Genomic DNA, 27695 nt, shown 5'->3' with positions numbered 1-27695 from the left:
GCTGGGGGAAGGGAGGGGGGGGGCAGAGCAGCTAGAGTTGAAACCTAGTGGTTAATAGTCAAAATTTGTTCTGAAGGATTTCTAATTGTCATTGTAAAACTTCTATCATCATGTGTGACCAGTTTTCAGTTTAAAAAAGAGAAAATTATACTTGAAAACTGCTTGAAAAAAGGGGGAGAAGAGACTGGGGGGGAAAATTGTAGATTACTATGCACAATGTACATGTACAGACATTTTATGATAAAAACTTATTATGGACTATTCCTCTGGCACCAAAAGATCAAAATAAAAAATCTATGAACCTTTTTTTTTAAATTTTAAACGCTAAATTTATTTTGAATCATACATTGTTTGTGTTAAAACTGGTCTAATGCCTATTATTCAAACATAGCTACTGCTATGAAATCAAAATAGCTAAAAAGTTGCTGTTTCACCTATTGTGTGGGAAATATGTTTTTAAATGTAAAGTAGGGTTGGTTGGGGTAAGTGGGACTCCTTTTTGAGAATAGTTCGTTTTTGAAACCTTATGCATAAGTTTTGAAGCAAAAACTTTTAAACTTATTGTCTTATTTTATCTTATACATTATTAATAAACAAAAGTTCTTCATTATTTTCTAAAATAATGCTTTAAATAATTCTTAACGATTATATTTTTTAAAAAATCGGATGGGGCTCCCACTTACCCCTTAGTAAGGGCTGGGCCGGCTCTAGTAGCTCTACCGCCCTAGGCGATATTGGCTAGTGCCGCACCCCAATCACCCCCATTGAATAGTAATAATCTTTACTAATAATAAAGCTGAAAGTCTCTCTGTCCGGAGGATGTCTGTAGGATGTCTGTCACGCGCATAGCGCCTAGACCGTTCGGCCGATTTTCATGAAATTTGGCACAAAGTTAGCATGTAGCATGGGGGTGCGCACCTCGAAGCGATTTTTCGAAAATTCGATTTTGTTCTTTTTCTATTCTAATTAAAAAAATAATATATCATAAGATGTACGAGTAAATTACGAAATTATCATAACGTGGAACCGTAACATGGGCACAAGCCAATTGGCGAGATACGAAATGATCATAACGTGGAACCGTAAGATGGGTACAAGCCAACTGGCGAAAAAATTCACCGTACATTATTTGTAAATATACAGGCGAACCAAAAGACCTTTTGATTTTTCTATTACGAGCAAAGCCGTGCGGTTATCACTAGTCATAATATAAAACAATAATATGGGTTTTGCATATCCAAGCTGTGGTACACACTTTAAGTTGTCTTTTTCGTTAATAAAATAGTGCATCTTATGTCACGGAAGCGGATGTTAATATTTTCAAAAGACTTTTGAACCACGCAATATGCCGCCTCTAAAACTAAATTGAATTTTTAGTTATATTCCCTTAGAGGAGAGATGGTAAGTAGAGGGACCCAGCTACCTTTTCCCCTGTAGAAGAAACGCGCCAGAGTTGTCCACAAGTCACCTGGTAGAAAAGTGCAATGTTTGGCGATCATCGCATTTCTTGGCGATCGCGCATCGGCTTTTTTTCCCCCTCAATCCGTTGAAACTCGGTAGGTTTCGATTCAATAATAAACAGCTTTTTCTCTTGGGGTTTACTTCATGCCCATTAATTTTGAAAATTAGTCATCTCAAAATAGATTACTAAAAATAGTAGCCGATAATTGATAATACAATTGCAATTTTTTAAGAGAAGACGAATGCAAATCATTTTTACAAACATCATAATCTAATAAGATAATCGTTTTTTTTTTTTTATTACTATACAAAAATGTTATTTCTTAAAAACTGATAACTTTCTTTTTTCGGCACATAATTTAAAATTAAAATTTTCTTTTTAATGTTTTCAGGAAAACAAAAAGTGCAAAGCAAATTAAAGCAATGCAGCTAAATTCTTGTATTATAATCCTTTTTATTATTACAATTATAATTGGAAAAATAGGTTTAGAAAAATTTTAACTTTTCTTTTCAATAGTTTACTTTCAGTGAGCAAAAAAAAAAATTGTTTTTGAAACTGCTATTTGTACGTGAATGCTAGATAGTATTGTTTTCATGAAAAATAGTAAAAATACAGAACCACAAGAAATAATTTAAAAACTCTTTTATTAAAGAAATCAAGGCAATATATAATTACATGGTAAAAGCTATAATTTTTGAGTAGTAACAAAAAAAGACTAAAATATAGCAAAAACAAAAACAAAAAAAAAAAAAAACTGATGAACTTATGCATTTCAAGTATGCCATGTCAATGAATTGTTTAACATTCAGGGAAATAGTAATAAAGCAAAGATAATCATACATTTCAGTGAGGACCTTTTCTGTCATAATTTGAAAAATTATTACTAAAACTTCAAAAATTACAAGTCAAAATTGCAATTAAGACATCCGCCGGACATTTATCGCCGTTTTGAAGAACAAAAAAAGTCGATATCAAAGCAGAATCAAAAATTAACATGTCTGCAATTTCATTTCAAAATTCTATAAACAGAAACTTTTTCGATGTTTTTTATAAATTTAACAACTACTGATTAATCCCTACTGATGCTTAATGCATAAAACATAACTAGTAAACAAATGCAACAGAGATAATTTTAGACATGTTTTTAAAAATAACCAATAATATTATGCATATTTAAGCGTTGAACTCTAAACCAGAAAAAATCAAAGTCAGAAATTCCATCAAACTTGAGCTATGAAATGCAAATATTATATATGTATATGTCTAAATTTTTCACACTGAAGTTGTAGCACTATTCTAAAAAACTAAAAATACAGAAAAAAAGCTGATAAAGAAAAGCTCATGTATATACGCAACTATTTTAAAGTGTGTCTAAAAGAAAATGTCATGTGTACGGGCAAAAATCATTTTATTTTGTTGTTTTAGTAGTTAAATGTTTTCATATATAACAGATAAACAAATTAGTTTAAAAAGGTAACTGGCTAATTTGAAGATATATTTGGATTTATAACTGACTAATTTGGTATGATTCATCAAAATAGTATTGCTCAAACTCTCAAGATTCTATTGAAATGTTCTTTTCTGCCATAAAAAGTAAAGAAAATAACGAAAAAAAGTATTACTTACTTTTTACAACAATTAATTCTTATACACTGCTAAAAACAAATTTAACAGAAAAGAAGTTAGAAACAAAACAAGTTTTAATTTTAAACGAGTAAATGCATACCAAGTATTCATAAGCCAGAAGGGACTTTAATTTGCAGTCGTTTTTTCATAGTTTTCACTTTCAAAAATAGACATTTCTGAGTTTTTACAGTTGACTAGTTCTTTCAGATATTAATTCTATGCAACAGTGATTTCCATAATGTTAATTAACTACAGCAGCATGTTAATTAACTACAGTTGATTTAACTACAGCAGCTTTCTAAAGCTTTTTTTAAAGCCCTATATTATACTAGACCAAGAGCAAATCTTCATTCTTAAACTCAATAACACTTTTGTTGTTTCAACAAATCTGCATTTACGGGTGATTTTTTTTTATCCTTTTCTCTGACATAATAATCTCCTTACTAACATAATAAACCAAAACTTTGTATAGGAAATGAAAATAAAGAAAAGGAATCCTTGATTAAGTAAAATTCACACCCTTTTTCAACAGTTACCCAAGTTTACTAGATCTGTTATGATTCCCCTGATAGTCCTTTACTGTTAAAATATGAATACAAAAACTCATTGGACAGAACGGAAGCATTATTAAACACACACACACACACACACACACACACACACACACACACACAAACAAACACATATTAATTTCAAACAGTATATTCATATCATATTATTTTTTTAATGCTTGGAAGCATCTACAAATTCATGCTTTGAAACAATTCAACAATAAAATTCATTATTAAACCAATGTATTAAAATTTACTATAAATATTTACATATTAGAGAGAACCAGATAGATGTAAACTATCCAGATAAAAAAAAGTCAAAGAACAGTCAATTCTACAGAAGAATAAATTTGTTTGGAAGATTTGTATGATTTAACGAAAATCAATGAAAACTACAACAAGCGAAAAAATAAAAGGAAAACTTTTTAAAAAAACGTATATATTTGATTAAACTGCAATATTTTTTAATTTTGAAAAGATCATTTTGTATCAACTACTCAAATGTTAAACACTTCTTTTCTTATAAGCAGGTATCAAAAGTCATAAAACGATCAAGCAAAACATTGTAAACATTTTAATAGTTGATTATAATCAATTAAAATAGCAGGTGCACCAGCGGTGAGACTTTTTTTTTCTGTGCAATTTTTTACTTATTCTTTGAGAAACATTAAACTAATTTATTTAAAACATTTAACTGCAAACACAAATAAACTAATTTGTTTAAAACATCTAACTGTCAATGATGGAGAAATAAAGAGCGTCATGATCATTAAAACAATCAGTGTGCAACGATACTGTTTTGTTTTCGATTCTGTTGGCAATAAAATTGCTCGCCAAATAAAGCAGACAGCAGCTTCAAGGCCGTTCGCCAAGAAAATTAATAAATATCAACAAATTAACTCATCTCCAAAGGTTTTTAATGACAAAAGCAATTAAAATGAATATTGAAGCACAAACAATTGCAAATTAAATAAGGAAAATTCATTACTTTTCCAAACAGAGCATTATTTACCACATGTCAGCGAGTGTAGATACATTTGAAAATCATTTTTTAAGTAGAAAAAGAACAAAAAAATGTCGCCTTTACCTGTGAAATGTTACAGCACTATCCTTAGAATACTTTTCTTGACATCCGAAAGCACAGCAGTAATGTACCATCTTCAAAAAATCATTTAAATTCTAGAACAGTTAAAATTTATTAACGATTGCGATCAACCACAATGCAAAATCCCATGCGGTAGAGGAAACCGGTTAACAGCTAACCGGAATTCCCTCCACACATCACGTGACTTCATCTTGGGGACGGCTTTGGGGTTGCTCTGCGCTCTCTACCCCTATTCCTTCTCAAAGTATATTCCGAACTATGCTTTGCATGTCCAAGCACTGATACACACTCTAAATTATTTGTACTTTTAGCCTTGAAGCAGTGAATCTTATGGCGCTGAAACATACTTCGAAATTCGCCGCCCCTAAAATCTGCCACCTTTAGGCGGCCGCCTACCCCGGGAGCCGTGCGAGGGGTCACCCCCTTTACTTCAAATTTAAATGAAGCATATCTAAAAGGGCGGTAAGGCGGCCTTAAATGATAAAGTATGTAAATTTTTAGTGTGAATTATTTTTTTGTAAATGCATCCATTTAAAAGATATTTACTGTCTTTTAAATCTGTATCGCGGGAAATTTTAAAACGAAAAACAAAGCAATTTCATTTGTGAAATGTATTTTGAAAGTCTACAGGGACATATATTTTACTTTTACATATAAAGGTGTGTTTAATGAACGTAATACAGTTGATCAAGATCAATTTGAGTAAATTAGGCAAAACTATAAGTTAAAATAAAAATAATTGGAAACACTAAATGCGTGTTTGTAAAGTTGGCTAAGAAAAAAAAAAAACATTATCGTTTCATCCTCAGTAATTATCCCAACATCGTCTGCACAATGCCAATAAAAAGTGTCACTATTTCTATTCGTTCTTGAAAATTCAACACTACTTCCTTTTACCAAAAAAGGGGAAGTATTGTATTCGCGAAAAGATTTTCACTCAAAAATCGGTCTTCATTTCCATTTTGCTCGCCCCCGAATGAATATTGATTTTTTTTTCAACCCGACCACACGTGGATACATGCCTAAGAACGTGTAGACACCTGAAGAATCCATTTTGACAATCCACGAGTTAATTACAACGAGTTTTCTCGTAACGTCCGTATGTATCTGCGTATGTGTGTATGTATCTCGCATAACTCAAGAACGGTACGTCCTAGAAAGTTGAAATTTGGCACATAGACTCCAAGTGCGGTCTAGTTGTGCACCTTCTCTTTTGGTTGCATTCGGATGTTCTAAAGGGGGTCTTTTACACCTTTTTGGGGTAAAATCATTGTTAATTTCAATGTAAACTCAAGCGGTGCTATAATTTGGCAAGCATTTGGCAATATATCACCAAGCTTTTGGTCGCCAAGCTTTGTCGTCAACTCGGCGACGAATTTGGCGTTGTTTTTTTTTTTTTTTTTTTTTTTTTTTGAAATCTGGTTTCAATTTGGCGATATTTAGAGAGTTAACCAATGAATCACTTTAAAACTGCCAATATTGGGAAAATTTATCCGCATAAAACGTTTTCTTTGCTCCGGTTTGCAACAGACTTGGAGTGAAAGTATTTAAAAAGTTTTTTTTTTTGTTCACTCCGAGGCACTATTATCTTTAAATTGGAGTAAAAGGAAGTCATGTGATGCCCACATCAGCTCGTTTAATTTGTGTCATCAACTCCCAACATTAGACCTACTTAAATCGAAATGATTTTCTGTCATGTATGTTTCACAAATACATAATCACCAGCTTTAGCAGGTTTTAGCTCAACTATCAATTCCTGAACTAAGTCGTCACAGTTGTCTCGCATTTCGGCAATACAAATACTTAATCAGAGTTGCTCTTTATTTTGAAATCCCCATTTTTATAGGGGGACCCAATTACCCCATATTGAGGGGGTAGGTATAATACCCACTTACCACGTGTAGCAAAAATGTAGGGGGTAAGTGGGACCCCTCCTCTTAAACACTTATTAATAATGTTTTATTCAAAAATTCTTGTTGCTGTATGAACTTTAAGTTATACAGGGTCCATTATGAAAGTAATGAGCATTTACTGGCAAAACTTGTTTAATGATCGTAATTTGTACAAATGTTCAATATTCTTCAAAATACATTCCTCCTGCATCAATACACTTGCGGAGACGTGTTAGCCACGCCTGAAAGCACCCTGAAACTCCTTGAAGGGAATGACTCTCAGGAACGTTGTAACATTGTGTTGGATGTTTTCCACGGTTTCCCAATGTTTTCCTTTCATCTTTCTCTTGAGTCGCGGGAACAAAAAGAAGTCACATGGAGCTAAGTCGGGACTGTAAGGGGATGAGGGATCACCGGGGTGTTGCTCCGGGCCAAGAAATTGGTAATGATGAAGGCTTTGTGACTTGAAATGCAATCGTCCTTGAAGGCTTCTTGCAACATCTGGAATGTTTCGGTTGCATTTTCTCCAAGCCTCACGCAAAACTTGCGTTGTTTAAGCGAACGCTCCATCGTGTCATGTTACAAAAGTTGAAAACACACTTCAAGCGGAGGCACGTTCACACTGCTCGAACTCAACTGACGACCGGATGCATTGAAAGGGCATGTCCCCCACCACATTTTTCAGCCAGTTTTACCGTGCTGCCATCTATCGTCGCGTCACAATAACATTATGCTCATTACTTTCATAATGAACCCTGTACTATAGGTAGGCTTGCCGGACGTCCCGGTTCGGGACAGTCCCGGATTTCAGTCAAAACTCCGGTGTCCCGGCCAGTTTACTTCATGTCCCGGGAAATGACAAATTTGATAAAAGATGACCAAAAAAGTCTAGAAATAGGAAACTAAAGGATCATTTAGGATAGTTAATTCGTTTATTTATAGCATTATAAAAATTAATATTGGATTAGCTTGAGAAGATTTTTTCAACAAGATTAAAAACGAAAAAGTTCTGGACAATTGAAAGTTCTTGAAAATATTGTTCAAATCTTCATTCCTCCTTCAAATTGTTTCTACTTGCTTAAGTAAAAAACAAAATGTTTAAATTTATTTGCTTGTTTCATGGGTTTTGGTTCACCTCTGGTTTTGGTTCATAGTTAGTAACCATTTATTCATAACATTGAGAAGGAACTACCCTCTAAAATAATAATCTGCGAACGAATCAAGGATGTGTACCCTTCTGATTATCTGCAGCACTGGGGGGGGAACCCCCCCCCCCCGGGACACCTTCTGGTGTCCCATTTGAACGTTTCAGGAATCTAGCAAGCCTAACTATAGGTGAAAAATTAATTATCATAAAAAATAATAAAAACTAACCTGGAAACACTTCTTTGAAAAATGTTGCTTGAACTCTCAAAAAAAATTTTTTCAGAATTTTTTTTTTTTTTTTTTTTTGACTAAGTGCTATGACTTAGAAAAATTTCACGAATCCCAAATATGTGCTAAACCAATTACTGTGATGAAATTTAACATCATCTGTGCGAAAGAGTTCGAAAGGGTTGAAGAGAGTTTGATGAGTTGTTTATCCCTACTTCAGTTTTAGGGGGGTGACCCACTTACCGCAATGACCCACTTCCCCCAACCAACCCTAATCTACAAATGTTTCAAGATTAAAAAAAATCTGAATGAAAAAAATCCGAGTTTTTTGATATGACGAGCGGATGTGTGCATCACATGACTTCCTTTTACTCCAATTCAATGTCATTTCCCCATTACTGGCAATTTCAATGTGATTCAATTATTTACTCTCTAAATATCACCAACAGTGGCCAAACTGAAACCAAATAAAAAAAAAAAAAAATCAAAAAAAATCTCCAAATTTGTCGCCAAGTTGGCGACAAAACTTGGCGACCAAAAGTTTGGTGATATATCACGAAGTGTCTGACAAATTTTAACACAACTTGAGTTTACATCGAAATGAACAATGATTTCCCCACAAAAAGGGGCAAAAGACACCCTTAGGAACATCCGAATGCAACCAAAATTGAAGGTGCACAACTAGACCCCACTAGGAGTGCACGTACCAAATTTCTCCTTTCTAGGACATTCCGTTTTTGAGTTATGCGAGATACATACACACATACATACGTACATACGGACGTCACGAGAAAATTCGTTGTAATTAACTTGGGGGTCGTCAAAATGGATATTTCTGGTGTCTGTACGTTCCTAGGCATATATCCACTCGTGGTCGGATCGGAAAAAAAAAAACCTCAACATTCATTCGGGGGTGAGGAAAATATGGAATTTAAGGCCGACTTTTTAGTGAAATTTTTTTCGCGAATGCAATACTTCCTTTTTTTTTGTAAAAGGAAGTAAAAAGAAAATTAAAAAATCACAAACCTCGATGTTAAGTAGTCTTTTCTGATAACCTTTATCATTTTATTACAATAAAACTATTTTCATATAGAATTTTAACATAGAAAATGTGTTTCACATATGAGCGTCTTGCAGACTAAAATGTTTGAGGGCTTTTTTTTTTTATTTTGTATTTGATGTAAAACTGAAACTCATATTTTTAACTGATACGTTCATCATTTAATTTGTTGTAAACGAATTTGAATTTTTTCCCCAATTAAAAATCTTTGTTGCTCACTTTAATTAACTGACAATGTTTCAGCATCTTTTTCACTTTTTAAAGACATGATTATCAACTATCTAGTTTAATAACTTTTTTTCTATTGTACATAGTTATTTTTCACCTGGCATTAATTAATAATGAATGCTAATTGTAAAAAGTAAATGAATAGGAAGAAAATAATTCCATCAATACTTTTTTTATTCCTTTGTTAAAATATTTTTTTTTCCGAAGTTTATTGAGTACTTTCATCAGTTGAGGTTACATTATTTTTTTTGTTCAGAGGATTAATTTTACATCCTCCAAATGTAACAAATACCAATTCCCAAGAACGTCCAATGTTTGTCGTCCAATTTTGAATTACTCTTTTTATGAATCGTTGCTATTACATATCCTAAGTCTATTTCATGCAAATGGGCAATGTATTTATTCAGAATAACCCAAATGGAAAAACGTTTAATAATGCTACTTTATTCCTGTCTCTTTGAATAATTTTATTATTACTAACAATTATAGGCAATTTGAATTTCATCATGTTTATATATTACTCAATTTGAAAATTGATTTCTTCACCCATTTACACCAAGTGTAACGAAAAGCAATACATTCTTCTTCTCTTTTCTTTATAAGATTGCACTAAAGTAAATAATTATGTATGTAAATGAAAAGGTCTATTTTTCATTTTTTTCCATCATAAACGCTAAATGTAACCTTTATAATTCTTCAAATATTTATATTTTGGTTAATTATAAAGAATAAATGAATACGGAACAAAAAAGAAGACAACCTTAAGGGCTTTGCATTCTTATTTTTATAATAATTATTATTCCGATACTCCTACATTTATCCACTAGATGGCAGCATGAACGATGAGAAAATCAAGTAGAAAAGCGAAGTTATTGCACTATTTCACCCTGACGCTTTCAGAATCTTTCGGTCTCTAACCGAACGTGTTTGGTTCATGTTTGTTCATGTTTTTTTCCACTTGATTTCATTTTAATAAATTTCTTTCTGTCTTGGAAAGAAATGTAAACTTTGCTTCAAAAACCAGTTCGAGTGTTTAAGAACATTATTTGTGCTTTTTTAGCTGCCAAAGGTGGATCTACTGCGATTTTTAAAGGTACAATTTTATAATTATTTCCCCCCCCCCCCCAAAGTTAGAAATTTATTTCATGTTCTACATCTATTGTATCTACGAAGGTAGAATTATAAGAACTCTTTACAAAAATGACTTGTGATTTCTGTCTGTTTCTCGTCACTTCAAACAAAAGAAGCGGCGCCATTTTAAACAAAAGACTGGCTCCGTCGGTATCTTATTCTATCTCTGAATATTTCTCATTTCATTTTCATAAAACAATGAAATCACTCAGCTTTTTAGTTCGAAACTATAAGTTAAACAGCATTGACAGCATTTATTGATATTCGTATTGGAGATGCACCAAACGCCATATTTTGACAAATATCGGATATTTAGTAATATACTACAGTTTATCATCGCTTAACTTTCATTACAATGATTAGTTTTTTGGATTGTTTTAAACAATAATTGATGTTTCATACGGTGTAAAACTTTAAGTGAGTTTAATGTGTCACAATATTTGAGAAAATGTCAAAAGCAACAGAATTTAAATTTAATGTTTGAGTGGATTGAATTTATCTGCATTGATCATAATTTTTGTACTTTGGTACATTTCTATAACTTTCTTCTGTTGCATGGGAAAATATGTGTTTGTTTATTGTCGAATAGTTGTAACTGTTTGGTTTCGGAATTTGGTTTGTATTAAACCAAACCAAATATTCGGTGACACTGTTTTCGGTCATACTCTTAATTTTTCATTATTTTATACCAGGATACAAAATGGAACAGTAAAAGTGTTTAGAGCTGTAAAATTTTGTAGTGGACCAGTGACCTAGCCACAAAGGTGATCAGCTGTTCAAAATTTCTTCTTTTTTTATTTTGCAGCATTGTAAGCTCTGCTCAGGGTTCGTACGGGTCATGTAAATCCTGGATAGTCATAGGGAAAAAAAAAATTTCAGATATGGAAAATCGATGTTTTTGTTCAAAGTCCTGAAAACTTATTTACAGTACGGATGCCCCGATAAGTAAATGTGCTGATTAATCGGCGAGTCACAATTATTATTTTTGATTCTGCCGATTTCTCGATCATATGTTTTCTCTTATTTTGACTCTAGAAATAGTCGTAAGTTCATTGCTCAGAGGCTATTTATTTTTCTCCACCCAAGAGAATTTATTTTCTCGAATAATTTTAAAATTTCATTCTAGTGTTTGATCCTAGTATCACACTATTGTTCATAAAATTACATTATGCAAACTAAACTTGAAAATATTAAGGGTAGTCTGTGGTCAGCTGGCTAATTTAGGAGCACTTATAATTTATTTTTTAATTATAAGTAGCCATTTAATGCAATGAAAATTAAAAAGTTATCTGAAAGCACTAATGGTTCAGGAGAAAAGCATCAACACATAAAAGAAGTTGTTGTTGCAATGTTGTTTAAACAGTTAAAATATTCAAAATTATAGAGAATTAAAGAAAAACATAAAATTAAAAAAAAATTAATAATATACTTCAGCCATCAGTTTTCTTCTTCTTTTTTATGTATGTTAATATTTTTTTATAATGAATTCAAAAATAAAAATTAATTTTTTTGTTGTTGTGATATTTAATAATTAATTTTTTGTTGAATCAAAAATAAAAGTAGATTGTAAAATGTATAATGTAACCATATGTATGCAGTTCTGTGCTGATTAATTGGGACAAGCCCAAAAGTTTTCACAAATCTTGTTCAACTGGTATCGGTCAACTTAACCGGTGTTGGGTTTTGGACTGTCCGAAACTGGTTTAGGACGGGATGGGTGGTTTTTAACATAATCAATTCGTATTTACTTCAATATTCACAATGCATAAATATAGATATTAATGAGGTTTAATTAATGAGTATTTGATAATAATTTTCTCTAAAATCTTAATTTAAAAAATATTTTACTTAAAAAAATTGCCAATAACTATTACATAAAAACTTCCTTATGTAACAGTTGGTTACGTATGATAAAGGGAAATTCACAACGCTACTAAGACAACTAATTTTAGTTCCATTTGTAACAAAGGAATGTTGTTAAAATGTGCAATATTTAGGTGCAAAAAAAAAAAAAAGCTTAATTTTTAAAAAAGTTTTTGCAAATAATATTTGCATGATGTTTTAACGAAATTTTTTTTTTCAAATCATGGATCAAAGAACAAGAAGTTGATGACTAAACACTTACATAATAAAACTTGTGCTATTCTGTTTTTAGTTCATATTGTTAATATAATACATTCTGTAACTAGAAAAAATTGTAATTTATTGCATTTAAGTCAATTTTGAAATATTTATTTCGAACACTTTATTTTGCACACATGCATAAATGTCGAAAAACTTGATTTATTGGGGGAAAACCCTCCTGCGTATAAATTGAAATTTTTAATGAAAAATTTAATTTTTACGTAACTAGATTAAAATTAGCTGCACAAATAAGTTACATTTTTATTTATACTTGAATTGGTCAGATTCTATAAATATGTTAAATAGTCAAAAAAAAAAAAAAAAAAAAAAATAATAATAATAATAATTTTGACACATTTTGTTCTGTTTTTGATATTTTCTCACAAAATATAGTTTCTCAAAAAATAGTTCTGTACACAAGTGTTTTGAATGGGTGTTAAAAACCTTGCCAACCCCGCTTTTTGATTTTTACATACAATTTGAAAGTTTGATCAAGAATTTAACTTCTATGTAACTAGATTAAAGTCAGCTGCACAAATAAGTTGAATGTTCACATTGAATAAATGTTCAATATAAAACATTACTTTGATAGATTTTATTTTGTCTTTGATGTTTTGTCACGAAATACAATTTCCCTATGAATATAGTTTTGGACACGAGGGTGTTGGACAGGACGGTAAAAACCACTGTGGCTTTTACTGTAGTGTCCCAAACTTTGCCAACCCTGCTTAAGACCCATTGTTATTCCAGTGAACTTTGCCATTACATGTTAACTGTTTACAGGGCCGGATTTAGGGGAGGGCAGGTGGGGCTACTGCCCTGGGGCCTCCACAACAAAGGGATCCCCCCCCCCCCACAATAAAATTTTTACAAAATATCAGGGTTGGCAAAAACCCGGGTTTTTTTAAAAAAGCCCATGGACCCAGGTTTTTTTTGGGTTTTTTTAAATAAAACCCAAAAAAACCCAACTAAAGCTGGGTTTTTTAAAAGAAATGCGGGTTTTTTGTCTTTTTTTAGGGAAAATGTGGGGTACTTGTAGAATATTGTAATGTAAGTATATGGACAAAGCATAAAAATTGTCTTGGGGTAAAAAAAAGCTGGAAAATTCAGTGTTTTCTGAAGAAAAGTATAAAAGACGACGAAACCCAAGAATGGTGAAGTTTCAGATTTTTTAGTTTCTATGATTACCAACAATTAAGGCAAAGTTACTTCTCCAGTGATTAAATCTATTGTTCGTATGCTCGTTTTTAATTACTACATTTTTTTTTTTTTTTGCATTTTACTTTATTGTATTTCATTTTGTTATGCAAAACTACTGTAGAACCTCAAATAGTTTAATTCCCTTTTTACTGAATTCCAGCTTAATCAAGACATTTCTTTGAATTTTATGTTGCCTGTTTTTCTATTTCTGTGTACAGAGTAAGGAATATTAAACTTTTTGGTAAGAAAAGGAAAATACTCTACATCCTATTCTGTTTTCCGTCCGACCATTTGTAAAACCTGTTAATTTCTAAAAAATATACCTTGTGTGTGTTTATTTGAGATTTGTGACGTGTTGGTTTGCAGAAAATAATTCACACGAAAGCCTTTTGGCTAGAATAGTTTCCTCTGTACAATCTACAAATATTGAGAAAATCAGACGTGACAGGACTTAGTCAAGATAATTTGAGTTATTTATTGACCAGTTAAAGAAAAAAGTTAAATATATTTATTTAAAATCTTTGAAGTACTTTTTTAATGCCGTTAAGAGTTAAGAAATACTATTAAAGTTCAAAATTCATTTTTTATGTCCATTGTCTGGGTTGATGAACAAATAAAGAAAGAAATTTAAATTGTGAAAGTATTTGAATTAATTAATTTTTTTAAAAACTTCTCAGAAAATTTAAAAAAACCCAAAAGTGGGTTAAATAATGGGTTTTTTTAGATGGGTTTTTTCAAAAAAACCCACTGGGTCCAACCCAATTGGGTCCAATCCGGCCAACCCTGCAAAATATCCTAACTTTCACGGATCAGCAAATTTTACGTTTTCTTCCCCACACATTCTTTTTTAACTTTGCAGGTCATCCTTACAACTTCCTGCTTCTTGAGCTCAAAATTTTAAAAGTTACTTGAATGGAAATTTTTTAAATCAAAAATATTGGATATATACATATATATCAAAAAATTCGGATATATATCAAAGTATTGGATATTTTCGAAAATATGATGACCTTTTCGAACCCTGATTAAGGGCTTCCACTCCTTCGTTGCCCCCGGGCCTCCACACTTCCAAATCCAGCCCTGACTGTTTACATTGATAAGCACTTTTATTCAACTTTAATACATGGAGATCTAGGAGTATCTGTTTGGCTAAAACCTTTTACAGCTTCTGTTTTCTTTTGTGAAGATATGAGAAGTGGTGCTTTGAATGACTAACTATCAAGGTTTTATTTTTAAGGGGGATAATGCAGCTGTTATTTGAAACCTGACACTTCTCATGCTCTCTATTTTTCTCTTTCTAGCTTTATTCTGAACTAACTTTGGTAATTTAGCTAGGTTTTTATGAATGAATTAATTTGTTTTTCAGCCTCTGCTCTTTTTAGCTTTTACTTTGTTTTAATTTTTGTAATCTTCATATTTTCCTTTGTTTTTTAACTTATCTCACCTCCATCTTTGCCCTTCTGCAGCGGTCGGTGCCATTTGCGCAATTTGTTTACGATTTAAATCTCGGACTCCCCGATATGAAACTTTTGTGTGCTGTTTAGTTAAAATGTTCGAATTGGGAGGAATTTATTTTTTTGAAATGTTTGCGAATAGGATAATGTATATTGTTTAAAATCTGTTTGAATCCATAATCTATGCTGTATCTTTTGATTCTAATTACAGGAACTGCAATTGCAGGCACTGGGAAGTAAAAACAAAAGAAGATATTTAATTACTTCTGGGAAAGAGTGAGAGGAAAAAAATCAAGGAAAGATGAACTCCGTAAGTGAAACTATTTTTGTTTGAATTTTTTCTTTTAAAAACAGAACTGACGCCAAGGTAACCCAATGTTTTGGAATGTCAGTACCTTAGAAGGACGTGAGTCACGTTATGGTCATTTTACGGGAAAGAGGAAAAACTTTTTCTGGCTCATACAAAGGATGGGGCGTGCCCTCTTTTAACCCTGGTAATAAATTGAAAAGGAGTTTTTTGAAAAGAATGACATTCACGTGGCTCGATATCAAATAGGCTTCCACATACAATGCACTAATGTGCGGAAAGTCGCAATTTTTCGACTTAGGTCAGTCTGGCTCTGGGGTGCAGATATTATCTTGAATGGATCATGGGCTTCTTCAGAGCAGGAAAGAAAATGGTGTTAGAAAGTATTTTGAAATGAACCCTAAGTTTTGTGTGTGGGGACTCGCTGAAACGACACTTGCTGAAAATTAAATTCCAGTTAATCAACCTTTGTTTTCCCTCCCTTACATTTTCAGTTTGAACACAAACTGTTTGATTTCTTTTCTACGTCACATTCAACATTTTTGTATGCAAACCCGGGTTCACAATTATGTATCGATTGATATGTACCATGATACAATTGACTCTCTATATAACGGCGCTCTATTTAACAACTTGCTCTATTTAACAACTTGCTCTATTTAACGACAGCTTTTCATGGTCCCAAGTTGAACTTATTTTTTAGTTTATTTATTTTAGTTTCTATGGACCAATAAATTTTTGGTAAGATTTTAAACACGTTTCCAATGTTCATTTCTTCACATTAACATTTGATTCTGCATCTTCCACTGTGTTTTATTATCTCTGCTTGTATAAGCATGTAACATTGTTGTCTGACTTACGGAATTTAGCCTTTTCGGCTTTTCGTTTAAACATCGTAAGTTATCAGAATTCACCGGAAGTTTTTCACAATAATTATAATCATACGAGCTACTCTACTTTCCAAAAAGCGAAATGTGAGGTGTTGCTTAAGGGAGGCAAATAGTTAAAAACAACCGAAAACTTGAGACTTTAATTCAATCGTTTTTTTTTCTTGCCGTGTCAAGACATTTGTATAGAGTATTAGATATAGTTTGTATATTGTGTCTTGCAGATGTGGGATTTTAAAAGTAAGAAAAACTTTAAAATATAAAAAAAGAAAATAAATAAATAGAATAAAGTGCAACAGTCAAATAATGGTTTCGCTTAAAAAAAAAAAAAGCCAAATATCTGCTTTTGAATTTTTCCCCCTCAGTCACGTGTGGGTGAAATTAGCCGAAAAAAGGCTAATAACAACCAAGCCTGGCAACCCTGAGCAAGTTGTTGGCCTTTAAATGTAGACCAACGGATGTGGAATGGTAAGTTCGGGAGAAATGAAGCAATGGAAACTGAATTTCAATTTAAATAACATTTTATTCAAAAACATGTGTAAAATGTAAATAGGCAAAAACAATCAAACATTTATAAAAAAGAGCACATCCCCTATTAACAATTCAATTATAATACTACCCCCCAACAAACAAATATCACAGAGAAAAAAATCACAGGATTCAATTACTGAAAAATTATCAACAGTTCTAAAACGTTCCTAATATTTTTTAAAAATTTACCCTACGCCATGCCACAACAGGGTTTAAGCTGGGTTCAAAAGTTCTTTAGCATAAAAGCTAAAATTGATGGAAAAATGTTAGCAAAATGCTAAAATGTTACACATTCTCATATATTTATATATGCCTCAGTGTGTTTCATCTCCAGTTGAAAATAAAATTCATATTTCATTTGTGACATTCTTGAAGAAATAAGTACAACAGCAGTTCTTTTAAAACATAAAATGAAAAAAGAAAACATGATTGGTGTTTAGAACGTTGCAGTTCCCTCCTCCTAATAAAGCAGTTTTTTTTGGGGGGGGGGGACATAATGCTGGATAAGACTAATAGTTATTGAACTTAATTGTAGTTTAAACATCTCAGCTAAGATTTTAAAAAGATTAAGTTGATTATCGCCATGCACGCTTCCTCTCTAGGATCATACAATTCTTCTTTACTTAAAAAACTAATTTATTTTTTATTTGAGCAAAAAAGCGAAAATGCATTGCTTTATTTTCGCAATTCAGATAGTGTTTTCGCATTATGCGAAAAATGCGACCATAGCGGAAACCCTGTGCCACAATGATGATAGCTGTCCAGAAAACTATTTAAATAATCATACCACTGGAAGTCCATACTTTAAACTTGGCACACATAACAACGAAGGCGACATCCATCTGCCGGATGTTCAGACGAGTTGAAAATGTCCACTCGTGGACAGCAGACCAGAATCCATGGTCAATCAATCCCAGGCACATCCATGCCACAGAAACAGGCAGCAAAGGAAATTATTTGCCCAGCGTAAAGCAAAACAGGAAGCATCCACTAGCAGAGGCTACCTCACCATATAGAGGATTCAATCCAGTCCGACCGGCTCCGTAATCGAGTATGTGCCAGACGAACCTTCCGTCCCTGTTAGGCCTAATACTTAAAAAAAACATCAACTCTTAAAATTTATATTCCTTAAAAAAACACCTTCGTTACTTGTAGGGCACTGTTTTAGAACATCCTGCACTGTTAGCTGGCTATCGAATCTTGTTACTACATATCTGAAAACCTCCACGTCCTCTGCGTGGATAAATCAATCCATTCGAGCACACATGCTCAAATCAAGACACACCGTCTGCAGAACGGAAGCAAATCATGAGAGATCGATTGATTGATTGACTTTCTATTTAAACCATCTCAGTTACCCCCCAGCAATGACGTGACGTCGTCAAAATTTACATCTGTTGCATCTGAAAGCAACTCACAGTTAATCCTTTAACTGTTGCTATTTCTTAAATTTATATTCTTGACTGCTACCAGCAGAAAGATCCTCAACTCATGAGCCCTGACGTCACGCCCGCCGACGGGCGAAACACGTGATTGACTTGTCGGGTGTTTAGTCACTTGGGGATTTCTCACGCTCAGGGTTTTACGCACACCGGGTAATTATATCATTTAAAACTGGGAATCAATTTCACAGACACGTTTGAATTTACTGGTGAGTTTTAAACAATTAAAATACATTCTATCTTTTTACGAAATTGCTCCAAGAACCTGAAATATATGGTAATGCTAACACAAGTTTAAAATTTTATAGGGACATTCATTTTCATCGCAAGGGTTGCAAAGTGTCTGTGCTATGCTAGTTTCTTTCAGGGCTTAACTTAAGCAAAGTCTGCATTATAAAATGATTTTTTTAAATTTGCATTTTTACAGAAAAAACACCGATGTAGATGAGCGAGAATGCAAAACTACAATTAAATTCAAAAGTGTTATGTACAGGGTTTGAAATAGACGCGCACAAAATCGGTAAATCCCGCGCGATCCAAAGGTCTGTGCGGGATTTCCCCCTTCACCCCGTAAATTCTTAAACTCGATAAGGAACCCCATAACGGGAAAGCGGAGAAGATAAAAATAAAGTTTAAAGTCCATTTTCATTTTGGAAAGATGGAAAAAATTTAATAAAGCGTCCGTCAATTCAAAGCGATTGAAGTTACATCGAAGAATTCCGATCCGCCGGCCGAAATGCGATTCGAAAGCTGCTGAAAACGACAGTCCGTTTTCAAAAAGTATGGGCAATTTTTTACTTGAACTTTTTAATCGCCAGAAAAAGTCTTTGTGCAGTAGAAATATTGTTCTAAACAATGGGGACCGAACCCCATTCGGATAATTAGATCCAGAAAATGGTCTATTTAAAAAAATGATTGAGTGCATGTGTAGGTTACTTAGTTGTGAAATATTTTATTAAAAATGAAATAATAAAATAAAATTGCAAAATTACTGAATAATTATTTGAAAATGTGTGTGTGTGTGTGGTTGATATTACACTAAAAAAATTATAATTTAAAAATGAACAAATATAAAAATGAAATAAAAATGAATTATGAAAAAATTCTAAACAAATTTTCAGAACCTAAAAAAATTCTCCCCCAAATTCAAAAAATCCCCCCTGCAATCTGAAGTAAAGGGGAACATTCCCCCCCCCCCCGAAATTGAACCCTATTTCAAACCCTGTATGTATATATATTGTTAAGAGTTCGTGCAGCTTCAAACTTTCTTGAAATGACGACACAGTTCTTGAGAAAACACAGGAGATTTATTTACAACTATGTACAAGAAATATCGTTAACAACTGCTAAATTAACCATAACGATTAGGCAAATATCGATTAACACCGTACACTCAACGGTCAACCACGTATTTACATCAAAATACGCAAAAATACAGCTGAAAGGCTTCACAAAACAGAGCTAATACTTGCTCTCCAGCGCGCCTCTGACACGATTCACAAGCAAAAACTAAAACGAGACTGACTTCGAACTTGCCGCTTGAGTATTTATAAAACCCCGAAGAGAGCTCTCGAATATTCCGGAAAATCGTAGACCGTTCTACGACCATCTCATATTTTCTTTTTATTCCATTCACAAATTTTATCATTCAGAAATGAGGGGGCCGTATACTTCAGCCGAATGTTGGGGGTGGTATGTACATCACAAAAAGCTATTTATGGGTTACGTTATTAAGATAATTTTAGATAAAAATAATGAAATAAAAGCCAAATTTAGCTAGATTACAACACATTAATCACAAAAATAATTACTATTTACAGAATTTGTTACAATATGTATACACACAACCACCCACAAGAACTGCTTGTTTAAATAAAAACTATTATGAGATTTAAAATAAAAATGAATCTCTAAATTATTTAAAGGTATTAAAAAAAAATTCTGTAATCAATTTATCCTTTAATGTTCATTATTAATACTTTATTCTTGTTATTCGATGCACTATAACTTATTACAGATCCTCTTGCCCTATTAGAAGCCCCTGGTCCTCTAACATAATCCATTCCATTCTAAAAAAAAATTTTACTGTCAAAGATAATGACTAAAAACCCGTACATTTTTAAATGCCAAAGCATTTCAGTTTCTTTGAAGTGAAAACCTACTAAAAATATTTGATTCTAAGTAAATACTGTAGCAACGATATCAATAATGTATAAAATCAGTTCATTGTATTGGCAATTTGTTTTGGAAGAAAAGAAACTTTTGATATTTTTCCGAGTTTTGATATTTTTTTTTTGTTTTTATCCAAGTGCAATGTACAGCATTTTCTTCTTATTTTCTGACAATTTTTAAATGTTCCACTGGATTTTTTTTTTTTTTGTTTTTTTCGTTAGACAGATGGATTATGAGAGCGTGGTTGCTGGGCGAGTTTGGCGATAAACAATAGGAGTTGCGGAACTATTTTTACATTTGAAAGATATTATTTGATGTCTTTTTTGTTTATTTGGCGAAATATTTTAAATTGAAATAAAAACCACTTCACTGGCTAAATAGAGTTTTAAAACAACTGTAAATCTAATTTAATGATTTGACGAAAAGTTTTAAATTCCAAAGAAGCTTTAATAGTTTTTTTTTCCTTTGAAAAGGTGTGTACGCATTTTATACAAAGAAAAATGATCGTTTTTCATCAGAGGGGGAGGGGAGCGTCAATTTTTTTTTTATTCAACGGACTTCCATTACATTTTCAGCACGGGCATCGCTGTGCAGGTACTGCTAGTAATGTATAAAGTCAGTAATTTTCCATTCTAAGACTGACAGTGAGGTATTTTGTGAACCAGCACATGATTCGCTACCCACCATCAAGATACACATTTGGTTGAATTCTTTTTTAGCGACAATTTTCCTCGTTCATTACTCACAGCTTCATTTTTACGGTACAAGGATCGACAGATACCCAGGGGCGCAACCAGAAAATATTTTTAGGGGAGGGGGGGGGGGGACAATTTTTTTTTCACAGCACTCTATCAGCACTCTCTCTCTCTCTTTACATCAATACATATTTATTATTATTATTATATATGTGTACAAGTTATTATTATTTGCAAGGTTCAGTCATTAGTCAGGCAGACAAAGTTACTGATCTGGGGGTCTTAATAAGTCAGGATTTAAAGTTTAGCCAACAGTGCAGCTTTGCTAGTAACAAAGCCAATAATAAGATGCTTGGGTTTATCAATAGATCTATTTCAAATGAATCTAAAGAAGTTCTTCTGCCGTTATATAGAAGTTTGGTAAGACCTCATTTGGAGTAGGCTGTTCAGTTTTGGTCTCCTTATCTTAACAAAGATATGAATGTATTGGAAAGGGCTCAAAGGGGGGCTACAAGACTAATAAATGGACTTTCTCATTTGGACTACGATTCCAGGCTTAGAAGGCTTAAAATGTACAGTCTCGAGCAAAGAAGAGATCGCGGGGACGTGATTCAGTTGTTTAAATTTACTAAAATGAAAGATGTTACAGGGCCGAAGTTCAGCACTGAAAACAGGACGAGGGGTCACTGTTTTAAGCTATTTAAATCTCAGGTTAACATCTACGTTAGGAAAAATTATCATTTTAGCAGGGTAGTGGAACCTGGGAACAGCTTACCGGAAGAGGTGGTCATGAGCGAGGGAGTAGATAGTTTTAAGAGCGCCATTGATCTTCACTGGATATTGTAAACTGACTAGGACCAGTCTAGCTGGGCCGAGAGCCTGTTGCTGGTCGTCACTTTTGTATTTGTATTAATATTATTTAGTAAAATTCCTTAAAATTGTGTAAGTTTTGCAATTTATTCAAAAACTGCTGCAAAAACATGAATTGTTCTTATGCCAGAATTGAAATCACGTTAAGAATAAACTTTAAAGTACTTGAAACAACAGTACGGCGGTAAGATGTTCAAATTAATAAATGGAAATCAATACTTGTTATTACTTCATTTATTATATTAATGAAATAAATCAAAATGCACACGAATTTTTATCACCAAAAGCTCTAAACTATTCACATTTTTAAGATCATTCTAGGAAAGAAAAAAAAGGAACACATTAAAATGGCATGAAATCACTTAAAAATACAACAAAATAGTCAATAAAATCACTTGCACTTGATGAGTCCTATATACCCACATTGCATATGTACACTTATAAAATTGTCTTATTGTCTACAATCCCTGCTTACTTCAGAACCACTTCGTTTTCTCAAAGCGCGTCGATCTTCGTTCGAATAAAAAAAAAAATATTATTTTTGATAAATGTTCAAATTTGCGTTCTGGGGGGGGGGAGGGCACAGGCCCTGTGCTCCCCCCCTGGTTGTGCCCCTGCAGATACCTACTATAATTGGCTATACAAGAAGACAGATTTCGTGCAGAACACGTAGAAGTTTTTGTGGGCTCCATTTGCGACTGCTTCTGTATGTACATTTAAACTATGATTTTTGTATATATTTATCCAAGAATCACACTTATTTTTACCGTATCAACTAGTTACTCACGCAGAACATTAATGCGATTTCCGTAGCATAATATTCCACATAATGTGAATTCCATAAAGTTGACCAGAGCAAAACCAACGCTGTTTGATACAAACAATGTAACTACTTCTTGACGGGAATTTAAACATGAAAAACAAATCTTTTTTCCCCAGGATTCCCCAAGAGAAAAAAAATTTCCCCAAAGAATTCCCCTCAAAAAACCCATTTCCCCAGAATTTCCCCAGAGAGCACCAGATTTCCCCAAAATGGGGAAAATTCCCCCAATCTGGCAACACTGACACATCCTCCGCTCAAGAAAGGGCAACTCTCTATTACCGCGAAAGGAACTGTCCTTTTCCGACTACCTCTACGACTAGGGTTTGATTTGTGAGCCACGTTGTCTGTCCTAAGAGCTCTCTTTTTTCCAGGGAGATGGCTGTGGAGCGAATCGCGAGCTGCCGTCAGCGTCGAAACGGCAATCCGAAGATTCGGAGAAAGAACCTCCCAGGTAAATATCTGCCGATGAATCCTCAGAAAGTATCGGGTGAGTGCAAAAGTTCGTGCGGAGTTTGTGAACGAAAGTCATACAGTGATTAGGCAAGTAAAACTCTTTATTCAATCGATGATATATTCTCCATCGTAGTCTATAATCTTCTTCCAACGTTCTGGCAGCATACGTAGGCCTCGATCCTAAAAACTGCGTGGTTTAGATTGGAAGAACGAAGACACGACGTTTTGTAAGGCATTCAAAGAGTCAAGTTTTTTTCCATTTAAATGATTTTGCAACGACCGGAATAAGTGATAATCCGATGGTGCGATATCAGGAGAATACGGTGGATGAGTTAGGACATCCCATTTCAGGCTGTTCAGTTTGCGTAGCGTCTGTCTTGAAACGTGTGGTCTAGCGTTATCTTGTTGAAAGACTACGCCTTTGCGATTTGACAAACTCGGACGTTTCTGTTTGATTTCTCGGTTCAGATTAGTTAATTGACGACAGTACTTGTCCGAATCAATCGTTTGGCCGGCGGGGAGAAACTCAAAATAAATTATACCCTTGCAATCCCACCAAACACAGAGCATCACCTTCATCGGTTGCAAACTGGCCTTTGCCATTGCGTCACCATGTTCACCTGCCTGTTTCCATGTGCGTTTTTGCTGAACGTTGTTGTACAGGTCCCATTTTTCATCGCCCGTCACTAATCGATCCAAAAACGACTCCTTTTTGAGCCGCCCGAGTAAAGATACGGCTGCAGAAATTCGGTGGATTTTGTCGCTCTGGGTCAACAAATAGGACACCCATACATCGAGCTTTAAATCAAATCCGATTTTTTTTAAACGCCGAAAAGCGGTTGATTGGTCAACGTTAAGTGCTGTAACAACTTCCTTTGTTGAAATTCGCGGAGTATTCTAAACTAAAGAACACAAAACGTCATCATCAATGTCGGAAGGTCGACCTGAGCGTGGCTCGTCTTCCAGCTTAAAATCTCCGCAACGAATTTTTGCGAACCATTTTTACACAGTTCGTTTAGCTGGTGCTTGATCTTGGTAAACGTCTCGAATGTTTTTTACGGCTGCTGCAACGTTCATTCCCTTCCGAAACTCGTAAAGCATGACATGCCGTAAATGCACTTTATCAACACTCATTTTAAAAGTAATCTTTCTCGAAGCAGTTTGTACCTGCACAAATTATTTTGATTGGAATGAAAGCTGCACATGTCACCTTTCCAACGATCTGACTTACGTAGATAGTGGTTTTAATGACAACACGTTACGCCCGTTCTAACGCCATCTATTGCAACTCCGCACGAACTTTTGCACTCACCCAATAGTTTTTAATATTTCGATATTTAACAGCATTTCTGAACTGTTTTCTTCTTATTTTAATCTGCATTACTATTTATTACAGTAATTTAAGTTTCATAAACAATCGGCCAATAGCGCTTTTTAGCGATCCAGAAAACTTGGAAATTCAGATATATCGAGGATAGCGATGGTCCCAAACTTCCCGGATAATTGGTTCTCTACTGTATATCCGATATTTATTTTGAAAATATAATGATATTTTGACATTTTCTATATTTTTCCAAATACAACATTTTCAATAAAAAAAAGTACATAAATCATATTAATATTGTTCATTTTTCTTAAAAATAACCAAAAAGTTATGTCCTATATTTTATGATGTATTTATACATCATAAATATAGCAAAGTAATATAATATTCCTTTTTTACTTGTATTTTATATTCAAAAAATTATTAGTAATAATTTTAATTCATAGTAAAATTGCCTAATTAAATATTACTTACATTACATTATTTACATTACTTTACATTACATTGCTCAGAAAAAAAAGAAAATGTCTAATCAATGTGCACCGACTAATGCATATTATTATTTCTGAATCATATACAACTGTAAAAGTAGCTAATAGAAGATGTTAAATGAACTCCATTAAAATGGATGGAAATGTAAAATGAAATATTAGACATAAATAATGAAAGAAACCTTAATTTTAAGTCTACATATTGTAATAATAATATAAGAAACTAACAAGTGATTTGACCATGCATTTACTATTTTGAAGACTTGAGTTTGTTTTGGTTGAAAATATCGGATATATATCAAAATATCCGATAAATATCAAACTGTCGGATATTTTCAAAAAATATCATATTTACGAACCCTGATCTTAGTCAAGTCCCACACATTGGGATTTTAAATTTTATTTTTATTTATTGATTTTATTAAATTTATTTATTGATTGATTTTGAAGTTATTTATTTATTTTTTTTATCTGTTTATATTTTATTTCATTGATTTATTTAGGCTGTGTGTGTATGTTATTGACATAGCTCATAAATTTTCTAATAAAATAAAGATAATAATAAAGTAATTAAAAATAAATAAATACTCAAGAAAGCAATCTGTTTTAAAAAAAATAATTAAATTAAAACGATAGCTAAAAATGAAAGAAGGAAAGAGCGTTGAGATTTTTTTTTGGGGGGGGGGGGGATTTCTGCCGTTAAACTTCGGGAAGATCGGCACCCTTGTGAAAGTAACTAGTTCAATGTTGTTCTTTTTTTCTGCTTGAATTTTAAGGGATTATTAGCACTATTGTTTGTAGAAACGCATCAGTATTTCTGTGTTCTAATTAAGCACACACATTTTATTTGTATTACTATGAAGCATAAATTTTGAGGTTGTTTGTCCCTTTAAAAAATACCCATGTATCGGTATTTTATGATCACTAATCACAGTTCTCAAAAATCAGCATAATCTTCAATGAAGTCGACTTTATTTGCGATTTAATGAAAACTGACAAACGTGACAGTCTTTTTAGTGTAAGGACTCCCCCCCCCCCTCCTCCTCTGAAACAGAATCTTGGCTCTGATCTCACATTACTCGTTTGCCATAGCCCCCTGCGAGGGGCTGGAAATCAACCCTTCAGCTGAGCGTTTTCTTTCTTTCTTTTTTTTTCTTCAGAAATTCACATTTAACCAAGAAAGCAGTGTTGCCAGATTGGGGGTAATTTCCCCATTTTGGGGAAATCTGGTGCTCTCTGGAGAAATTTTGGGAAAATGGGTTTTGAGGGGAATTTTTTGGGGAAAATTTTTTTCTTGACGAAAACCTGGGGGGGGGGGGGGGGGGGGTAAACCTCGGGAAAAAAATAATTGTGATTAAATTTGCGTCTTGACATCTGGTAGTTACATTGTTTGTATCAAACAATGTTGGTTTAGCTTTGCTCAACTTTATGGAGTTAGCATTTCGTATTAAGTGGAATAGTATGCTACGGAATTTGCATTAATAGTTTTGCGTGAGTTATTAGTTGATAAGTGAAACAGGCAAAAATAAGTGTGATGAAGAATGTTCTTGGATAAATATATACAAAAATCATAGTTTAAATGTACATACAGAAGCAGAGTAGTAAATGCAAGTAGAAAAAAAAACATTTGGCTATTTCTTATACTTTGGTCAGGCGCTTGTATTTATGACTAGTGGCACCCACATGGCTTTGCCCGTAGTAGAAAATTCAAAGGTGTTTTGGTTCCCCTGTATGTTTACAAATAATGCACGATGAACTTCTCGCCAATCAGCTTGCCCACGTTACGGTTCACATTATGATAACTTGGTCATTTAGTGGTCCATTTTTAGGTCACAAATTTTTCATAGTACTAAACTCATTTTTAGCTGTTTTTCGCCAAATAGCATTTACGCAGTGTAGCATCAGCTTTGGGGGATGATAATTTCCTGAATTGTACACAGTACAAAGCCTATTGAGCTGAGATACAATGGTATTTTCCCTACCTCTTAGCCCTGCCCCCCCCCCCCAAAAAAAAAAAAGTTTGAAATAATAGTAAACGACTGTTGAACCTTTCTAACAACCATTTAAATTGCTCTAATTTTCTTAACAAAAAGTAGAATGTGCCTTTGAAAGATCTGAAACACAATGCTAATAAAAAAAAAATTTTCACAAAAATAGATGATTGATACAGTACTTTCACAAGAATAGGTAGTGAGAAAAAAATCCTGGATTTGCCCCTGGATGTTGTCTCTACAGTGGCCGCCGCGTACATGAATCCCGTTTGCTCCAAACAGTTTTGATTGCATAAAGCGGCCGATTCGATAAAGCTGGATTTTGTGCTGTTTTTGACGATTTGATTCATTACACAAGGTGTCTATCCACTACGAAAACATGGAAACGTCAGGGAATTTTTTTGTACTGGAAATGTCAGGGAAAAGTCAGGGAAATTCACTTTTGTATGCAGAAAACCTGGAATTTTTTAAAAAAATTATTACCAGTTCCAAAAGATTTGTT

General features: G+C 33.3%; 1 long non-coding RNA gene across 1 annotated transcript; it reads left to right on the top strand.

Annotated features, from left to right (window-relative positions):
• The first annotated feature begins 10204 nt into the window (after positions 1-10204).
• Positions 10205-23354, top strand: LOC129233013 (uncharacterized). The gene is made up of 3 exons (XR_008581420.1): positions 10205-10391; positions 15419-15517; positions 23306-23354. It is a non-coding gene; the product is annotated as an uncharacterized LOC129233013 (long non-coding RNA).
• Positions 23355-27695: the final 4341 nt, after the last annotated feature.

The sequence above is a fragment of the Uloborus diversus genome, unplaced genomic scaffold (genome assembly GCF_026930045.1).
Source record: "Uloborus diversus isolate 005 unplaced genomic scaffold, Udiv.v.3.1 scaffold_15, whole genome shotgun sequence".
Lineage (NCBI taxonomy): Eukaryota > Metazoa > Arthropoda > Arachnida > Araneae > Uloboridae > Uloborus > Uloborus diversus.
The sequence above is the reverse complement of the archived record's forward strand: the minus strand, read 5'-3'. Positions and strand labels throughout refer to the sequence as shown.